The sequence below is a fragment of the Cucumis melo genome, chromosome 6 (genome assembly GCF_025177605.1).
Source record: "Cucumis melo cultivar AY chromosome 6, USDA_Cmelo_AY_1.0, whole genome shotgun sequence".
In the NCBI taxonomy this organism is placed as follows: Eukaryota; Viridiplantae; Streptophyta; class Magnoliopsida; order Cucurbitales; family Cucurbitaceae; genus Cucumis; species Cucumis melo.
In genome coordinates, this window is record NC_066862.1 from 22335102 (window position 1) to 22343919 (window position 8818).

General features: G+C 41.9%; 1 long non-coding RNA gene across 1 annotated transcript; it reads left to right on the forward strand.

The window, feature by feature from the left end:
- The first annotated feature begins 563 nt into the window (after positions 1 to 563).
- Positions 564 to 1572, forward strand: LOC127150071 (uncharacterized). The gene is made up of 3 exons (XR_007822017.1): positions 564 to 597; positions 1245 to 1361; positions 1451 to 1572. It is a non-coding gene; the product is annotated as an uncharacterized LOC127150071 (long non-coding RNA).
- Positions 1573 to 8818: the final 7246 nt, after the last annotated feature.

Below are 8818 nucleotides of genomic sequence, written 5' to 3' on the forward strand. Positions count from 1 at the left end.
GATGGTAAGATGAACTACGATTCAGCTTGGTACCCGCTAACCGGAACAATTCACTACAAGAAAATGGATTATTCCCGATGCAGAAAACGACATCGGCATAAGAAACGTCGGGAATAAGAATTTTCCCAACGCCGTCAACGCCGCGTCGGGCAACGCGTCGGGAAAACACTATTTCCCGACTTACCAAGAAAGCGTCGGCAAGAATTTGTCGGGAGAAGAGTAAATTAAATTTTAAAAACAAACTATTTCCGACGCCGTGCACAGTGCGTCGGGAACGACATCGGGAAAAGGGGCTTTTCCCGACGCACTATTAGGCATCGGGAAAACCGTTTAATGAGCGTCGGGAATGCCCCTTTTCCCGACGCTTTTAGGGGGATTTCCCGACGCCGCGGCACTGCGTCGGGAAATCCCCTTTTTAATCGTTTCAATTCTGTAATTTACAGAACCGAAACCGAGAGGGAAAACGAGAGGAGAAGCCGAGAGGGGAGAAGAGAGAATCGTCGTCGTCGTTCCGTGTTCTGCCGCCGTCGCTCGTCGTCGTTCCGTGTTCTGCCGCCGTCGCTCGTCGTCGTCCCTTGTCGCCGTCTGCCACTTTAGGTAAGTGGAAGTTTAAATTTTATTTAGTTTAAATTTAGATTTTTGTTTGTTAAAAGAAAAAGAAAATGAAGATAAATTAGGAAACTGACAAAGAGAGACATTTTATGCACATTTTTTTGTTTGAAGAGAATTGAATCAGTAGTACTGTTGTGTTGATTTTGGTTTGCACATAAATGTTGATTGATTTATCCCATTTGAGATTTGTATAATCTAACATTTATAATATCCAAGAATCAAGGACCATGTTTTAGGGTTTTACATGCTTTGGTTTTGGCCATTGGTCAGAGTGTCTGTATGAATTCAGAGAAACAAATTCATTGATATGAAGAGAGATCTCAAGAGTTTTAGGGGTTTGTGTATATATATATATATATATATATATATATCTTTGTCATGCCAACAAAGTGTCTTCATGCTCATTCTATCATTTTGTTTCTTTATGTATAATATAAACTTCTTTTTGATATCCTTCCATTATTCAATTCAATAATAAACTAGAAGGCAAGATATAATTTGTCCAAAATGCTCTCTATTTCATTTTCAACAACAACAACTACAACAATAATTATTATGAAATGGAATAACTACTTATCTCGGGAGAGGGAGGTTTAAGTTAAATTGAAAATGTTTGTTTTCTATGTCCATAGCCATTATGTCATATCGACGATCAAATTTTATGGAGACGGACGATATGTTCCTCCAGTTTGAGGACGATTTAGATAATAACATCGCGGGAGGGTCATCATCTGTGGGCGACAATACGGGTGAGTCTAAGAATTTTCTTCATTTTAACTTACAAATATTTCATGTTCTTTTTTCTAACTTTATATGTTATTATCGATTTATTGAGCAGAGTCTTCTTCTCAACAAGCGACTCCGACTCCTAGGAGACGTGCGCAGTCTCGACTCTTGGAGTTAGAGCGCCACGTTGCAATAAATGGGCGCATTCCGATGACAATCGCCCATGGAGCGGAGAAGCCTAGCTTTGCGGTACGTATATGTCTCTATTATTCTTAAGTTTTTGCAAATATATGATTATGTACTAAATTTAGTTATTTTTATATCATTTTTAGGACCGAAGGTGTAGAATGACGCGCATACGCACCTCGTTGGAAGACTTTTTCTTATGTTTATGTTTTTTCTATTTTGAGAACTATATTTATTGTAGTGAACTATATTTTCGTATTATTAATTTTAATTCTATTTTTTTAATTTTTGTTTGTATATTTCTTCATTTATTTTAATTTATATTCAATTTGTTTTAATTTAATCTAAAACGTCAGAAATTTTTTTTCAGCAATCTGAACATCATTGTGAATGTTTGAGCAAAATATTATAAGAAAAAAAGTAGAAACAAAATATTAAAAAAATATATAAAAAGGAATTCTCGACGTAAAGAAACGTCGGGAAAAAAACGTCGGGAAAGAGTATTTCCCGACGCTGGGAGGTGAGCTGGCATAGCTTGCGTCGGGAATGCCTCTTTCCCGACGCAGGCTATACTGACGCTTAGTTAGGCGTCGGGAGAGGCTTTCCCGATGCCGCGTTGGTATGGCGTCGGGAAAGCCTCTCCCGACGCATTTCTCCCGACGTTCTTCCCGACGCTGTTTTGTACGTCGGGAAAGGTTATCCCGACGTACTTTTCATTTTCGCCGACGTTTTTTGGCGTCGGGAGTACCCCCGTCTCTTGTAGTGATTCCTTCCATAAATGGCTAAGGAAAAACTTATCTCTGTCTTAAACTATTGACTTGGGGTATCCATGAAGCTTCACTGCTTCTTTGACAAACGATTCAGCCACAGTTTTGGCCGTATACGGGTGCTTAAATAGTAAAAAGGGTGCGTACTTACTCAGCCAATCTACTACCACTAGAATCACATCCCATCCTCTTGACTTGGGCAGTCCTTCAATGAAATCAATGGAGATGTCACTCCATATTGCATCGGGTATCTCCAAGGGCATCAGTAGCCTTGCTGAGGATAGCACTGAGGACTTATTTCTCTGCATACTACACATTCCTCGCAATATTTCTTAATGTCCTTCTTCATCCCCTTCCAATACAGTTCTCCCATCGCACTCTTATACGTCCTCAGGAAGCCCGAGTGACCCCCAAAGATCGAGTCGTGGTACGTATGCATGATGGCTGGTAATAAGGAGGAGGCACTAGAAATTACTAACCTTCCTTTGAACTTCAACACCCCCTGATGGAGTGTGTAATATAGGATGTCTGCTTTTTCTTCTTCCAGCAATCTCACAATTTCCTACAGCCCGGGGTCTTTTCTCACTTCTTCCTTGATTACCACCACATCTATTATGGTTGGCGCTGTAAGTTGGCTCAAGTGCACAGTAGGGGAGATTCTAGACAGGGCGTCAGCCGCCTTGTTCTCTAAGCCCGACTGATACATTACTTCGAAGGAATACTCCAGTAGCTTGGTGATCCATTTCTGGTACTGGGGCTGCATCACGCGTTATTCTAACAAAAACTTCAGCGATCGTTGATCTGTCTTCACCGTGAATTTTCTTTCCAACAAATATGGCCACCATCGCTGAACCGCGAAAGCCACTGTAATCAACTACCGTTCATATACTGGTCGTGCTTTATCCCTTATGCTTAACGTTTTGCTGAAATGTGTTATTGGTCATCTATCCTAAGTTAAGACTACCCCTACTCCAAACCCTAAGGCGTTAGACTAAATCTTAAAAGGCAGGTGAAAACCAGGCATGGCCAGCGCGGGGAGTGTCATCATGTCCATTTTTGGTTTTTCAAAGGCGACCTCTGCCTCCTTATTCCATTTGTAACCTCCCGTCATTAGCAGCAGGGTCGGGGAGGCGGCCATAGTACCGTAGTCTTTAATAAACCACCGGTAGTAGCCTGTCAGTCCCAAGAATCCATGCATTTCTCGTACGTTAGTGGGTACCGGCCATTCCTTGATAACCCTGATCTTTTCTGGGTCCACCTCTATGCCTTCCTCCGATATAAAGTGGCCTAAGTACCCGGTTCGTGGCTTGGCAAAGCTGCACTTCTCCAGGTTCACGTATAACTCATTCTCCTTCAGCAATCCTAAGACCACCTCCAAGTGATGCACATGTTCAATCAACCCTTGACTATAGACTAAAATGTCGTCAAAAAATACAAGAACAAACCTCCGCAAATATGGCTTGAGTGCATGATTCATCAAGGCCTGAAAGGTGGAGGGAGCGTTAGTCAACCCGAATGGCATTACTAAAAATTCATAGTGGCCTTCGTGGGTTCTGAAAGCCGTCTTTTCAATATCCTCAGGACACATTTGTATTTGGTGGTGTCCAGCCTTGAGATCTATCTTAGAGAACATGTTGGACCCATTCAACTCATCAAATAGTTCTATAACTGGGATAGGGAATTTTTTTGGGATGGTTACATTATTCAAGGCTCGATAATCTACGCAGAACCTCCAACTCCTATCTTTTCTTCTTACCAGCAACACTGGACTTGAGTACGGGCTCTTGCTCGGTCGTATAATGCTAGAGGATATCATCTCATCTAGCAGTCTTTCCATTTCTTCCTTCTGATGATGTGCATATTTGTAGGGTCATACATTCAGTGGGTCTGTTCCACTCTTCAGATAGATGTGGTGGTCTATGATGCGCTGAGGAGGGAGTTTCTCCGGCCATTCAAACACACTGGCAAATTTCTCTATTAGAGCAGCCAAGGGAGCCTCCGCCGCTACCCCTTCTTCGTCTTCTTGTGCGGATTCCTCCATCGGCCCCCCTTCCATGGCACGACACTCTACTAGGATGATGTCCACTCCTCCCAACTCTAGTAGTAAGAAGTTGTCGCTCACCTTCCATTCTCCTACCCAAACCTCCACCCATTGCAAACTTCTTTGCCCTTCACTGTTGTACCCGAGCCTAATATCACTCTGTAGTTGAGCGTCTATTGTGGTGTCAATCCCAGCTTGGTCACTAGTTTCTCGACAATGAAGTTGTGAGTCGCCCTACAATCGATTAAGATCACTACCTCTGCCTCCCCTATCTTCCCTTTTACCTTCATGGTTCCCAGGTTGGTTAGTCCCACCACTGAGTTGATAGAGAGCTCAATATTCAAGTTTTCTACGTTCTGAACTTCCATCTGCTTAATCTCAGTCTCAACATCAAAGTATTCCTCCTCCACAATCTTCAATTCTTCTCCTCCTTCTTTAACCAGCAGCATTCGAAGCTCCTAGTTCTCCTTGGTTTTGCACCTATGGCCAGCAAAATACTTCTCCCCACACCGAAAACACAATCCCTTTTCCCTTCGAGCCTGAACTCAACGTTAGTCAACCGTTTAGTCGGGCCATCTCGACGATTATCTCCCGTCGTCACCTCTCCTAATTTAACTATCCGCATTGGCCAATTGCTCACAGTCGTTAACTCCTTTGCGGCTGCAGAGGCCACATGCCTGGGCTGTTCTTTCCCTTTTAGAGGTTGTGGATTCTTGTGGTTGGGTTGGGCGTCATACGAGTTGACCAGCCTGCACTCCCTTCGGACTAACTCTCTATTCTCAATTTTTAAAGCCAACTTCATCATTTGGGCTAGCCCAATGGGCTTCAGGGTTTCTATTTCGAATTTCAGCCAGGGATTCAACGCGTTCATGAAGGTCTCCTCCAGCACCACTGTAGATAGGAAAGACACCGGCGCTAACAATTTGTCAAAACAGTTTCGGTATTCCTCAACTATCGTCTCTTGTTTGATGGTTAAGAATTGACCTACCAATGTTCCATCTCGTATCGCCTTGAACCGTACCAGCATCTTCTACTTCAAATCTTTCCAGCCCTTGAACACCTCACGCTCTTCTTGTGATCGGTACCAGTCAAGAGCTGGTCCATCAAAACTTATCATTTCCACTGTGAGCTTCTCAGAATCCGTTAGGTTATGTATTTTGAAGTAACGGTCCGCTCTTAACAGGCAAGAGTCGGGGTCCGTGCCATCAAAGACCGACATCTCTACTTTTTTAAACTTGCTATAATCGTGCGTCCGCTCCTCCTTTGTTTTTCCTCCCTCCTTCGTTTCTGTCATTGTCGCCTGAAGCTCGGGTTCCCCTTTCACGACTTGCCTAGTCGACCCTTCTTCCATTTTCGATGTACTTTAGGATTACTTGTTGCTATTGAGACTGACTATCAATTTGTGAACTCATCTCGAAGATATTTTTTGACAATAGCGCAATATTCTCCTCGATGATTGGCACCCTCTACATTCCTTGTTCCACGGCCTCTAATCGCTCTTCCACCAACGTTGCCATCGACGATCGCTAACCAAGGTTCGACTCTGATACCAAATGTTAGGCTACCAACCAGTATCACACTGTTCTATTAACTTCAACAAAATAAGTACAACCCAAAATACCCAACACTTTGATATAATAACAATGCGCAACAATAAGTCTTAACAACAAGGTAACAACAGTAGCCTAATACAGCAGAAAATACAAACACACTAAAAATCAAGAAATACTCAAAGACACAACTTAAACTAGTAAACGAAATCAAGAACAAAGGTGTAACGCCTCGAAATTTAAGGTAATTTTTATTCTTACTATCTTAAGTTGAATTTTGGAATTTTAGATGTTATTTAAATTTTTCTTGAAATACTTGGTTCGGGGGAAGTAGAAATTTTAGATATTTTGGAGAAATATCTAATTGGTTAATTAAGGTGGATTGATTCAATTATGTTTAGGTGGATTTAAGGATTTAAGGATTTAATAATTGTATTATGAAAATAATATAATTATTTATGAAAAGATATTTGGAGGAGATCAAGGTGATTGGATTGGTTGAGGAGAGAGAATATTTGATTTTATTTGGGGAAAGATAAAAAGGAGATTTGGAGGGTTTTAAATGAAGAGAGAGAAGATTTGGTTGTTTTGGAATTTAATAAGGAATGAGAAAAAGGGAAAATAATAATAAATATATTATTATTATTTTTGGGTTAAATAGGTTCTTGGGAAGCGGACCATCATCTTCTTCACAAAGGAAAAGAAAAGAGAAACTCGAATTTCCTCTTCTCAACCGCCACCGTCGCCCAACCCGACCCAAAGCGCCGCACCATCTCCGTCAGCCACCGCAGATCGCCTTAGCATTTGTGCATCACCGTCAAAGCCCAACCGACTGCCATTCGCAATCCGTCAGCCACCGCAAGTCGTCTGCCATTCGTGTGTCGCGGTTGAAGCCTAGTCGCACGAGCTGCCTCCGTTGCATTGTTCGTCAGGTATCTGTCGCTCGCACTCTGCCGTCCTAAAGCACTGTCGCCTCGTCTGTCGTCGTTGTCGGAGATTGCCGCAACTCGAGTCGCACGCACACCCGACCCAATCTACCAACCCACGCCGTCCCTTCAGCCCCGAGCCGCCCGCGTGCGAGCCGTACTTGACCCGCAAGCTCTGAGCCGAGTCGCACCCACCTCCATCAGCCGAGTCGCTCCCTCCCGCCTGCTCGAGCCATTTTACCTACTCCCAGCCGAGCCGCCAACCATTCTTGAGCCGTCAAGCGTGTTTTTGTCCTTTTTCACTTGTTGGTAAGTTTTGATTAGGTCTTGGCATACCCAACTAAGATTAAAATTTTTTTATCTTAAATAATTTAATTTGGATTAAATTAAATTATTTTTCTTAAAGGACCGGTTGGACCAATTGGAGTTTGGAGTGTGGGATTTCTCCAGTTAAGGAAAATTTGTTGGGACCTCGACCTTGGGTAAGCTATTCGACTGAATTCTTGGGTCTTTGGTCGTTTGATGGTTAAGTTATTCAAATTTGGGGTTTTTCTAATTATTAGAATTTTGTTGCTTGGAAAGCGTGATATTTTGCTGTTAGATTTCAACTAAGCTAATCTCCAGGTAAGGGATTCTACTACTAGACCCTCGAGTTTAATTTAAAGAGACTGCATGTATGAATGGTTATGTACTGATGATGGCTAGCTACAGAACTTGAGGTTACAAATAGAAACTGATATTGTAATTTTGACTGCGGGATGACTATGCGTTAGAGCTGATAATGCATTGATGTTATCATCTACGTTTTAATGATACAGTATTGTGATTGAGGATGATATGACATGATATGATAGGATATGTATGGTATGACATGTTATGGTCTGATATATTATGATGTGATTTGATGATGTGTTATGTGCATGTTATGGATAAGGTGTATGTTAGCTTTACCTATTAGAGTCGTACCCACATGAGTGTCCTTTGGGATCACCACTCTTTTTGACGACTGTATAGTCCGACGGGATCACCAGTCTGACATTGACATTGACACATATATGATTTGAGAGATCTGACGAGATCGCTCACACTTATGATTGCGTAGACTGACGAGACCACCAGTCTGACATTGACATTGACATCGACTTAGACATGATTTGAGTGATTCGACAGGATCACTCATAGCCCGATCGTCTTAGGTGTTCCCTTGGGTTCATTAGAGACCAGCTTGTTCCTACGGGATCACAGATTGCACGTGTTCGGGAACGTGCCAGTTCAGGTGTACTACTCTTCAGGACTCTAATAGAAAGTTAATAGGCACCTAGCGGGACTAGTAGTGGGTCCCTTACTGAGTATTTTTATACTCACTCTTTCCATTTCTATTTTTCAGGTAGAGACAGAGTTAAGAGCAAAGGCAAGCTGGCGAATGACCAGAAGTGATCGTGGCGAGCCATAGGGATACGTTTGCTTCCGCTTACGTCATGTTTTAGATTTCAGGGTTGATATTTCCTTTCATTTTATTTTATTTTATTTATTTCTTTGTTTTTCTTTCCCTTAAAAACTAGTAGGGCTCTAGATAGGATTTATTTTAATTTATTTCCGTACATTTTATTTATGATTTTAATGACAATTCGTAGTTTTGTTTTATTTTCTATTTACCTTAAATAAATTTTAATTCTTTTCTTTTAAAGTAAAGTCCTCAACTAAGTATAAAAGGTTGGGTCTTTACAAAAGGAACCTGGACTCTGCTCTCTTCTTATCAAAGGAGCCTGCAGCCTCTCTCTCATTTCTATCCAAAATTATTTGTATCGCTTCTGCTCTTCTCTACTCTATTTCATTCCCACTACTAACTAACTGTGGACCCCACCTGCTGGTCCCCGCTCTCCTTACTTTCCTCTATTCTCCCACATGCCCTCTCCTTATTGACTTCATGGCTATTCCCCTTAATCCCACGTGTTCCCCCATCACTGGCTTCATGAATCTTCTTATTTTATCTATTATACGTGAATAGTA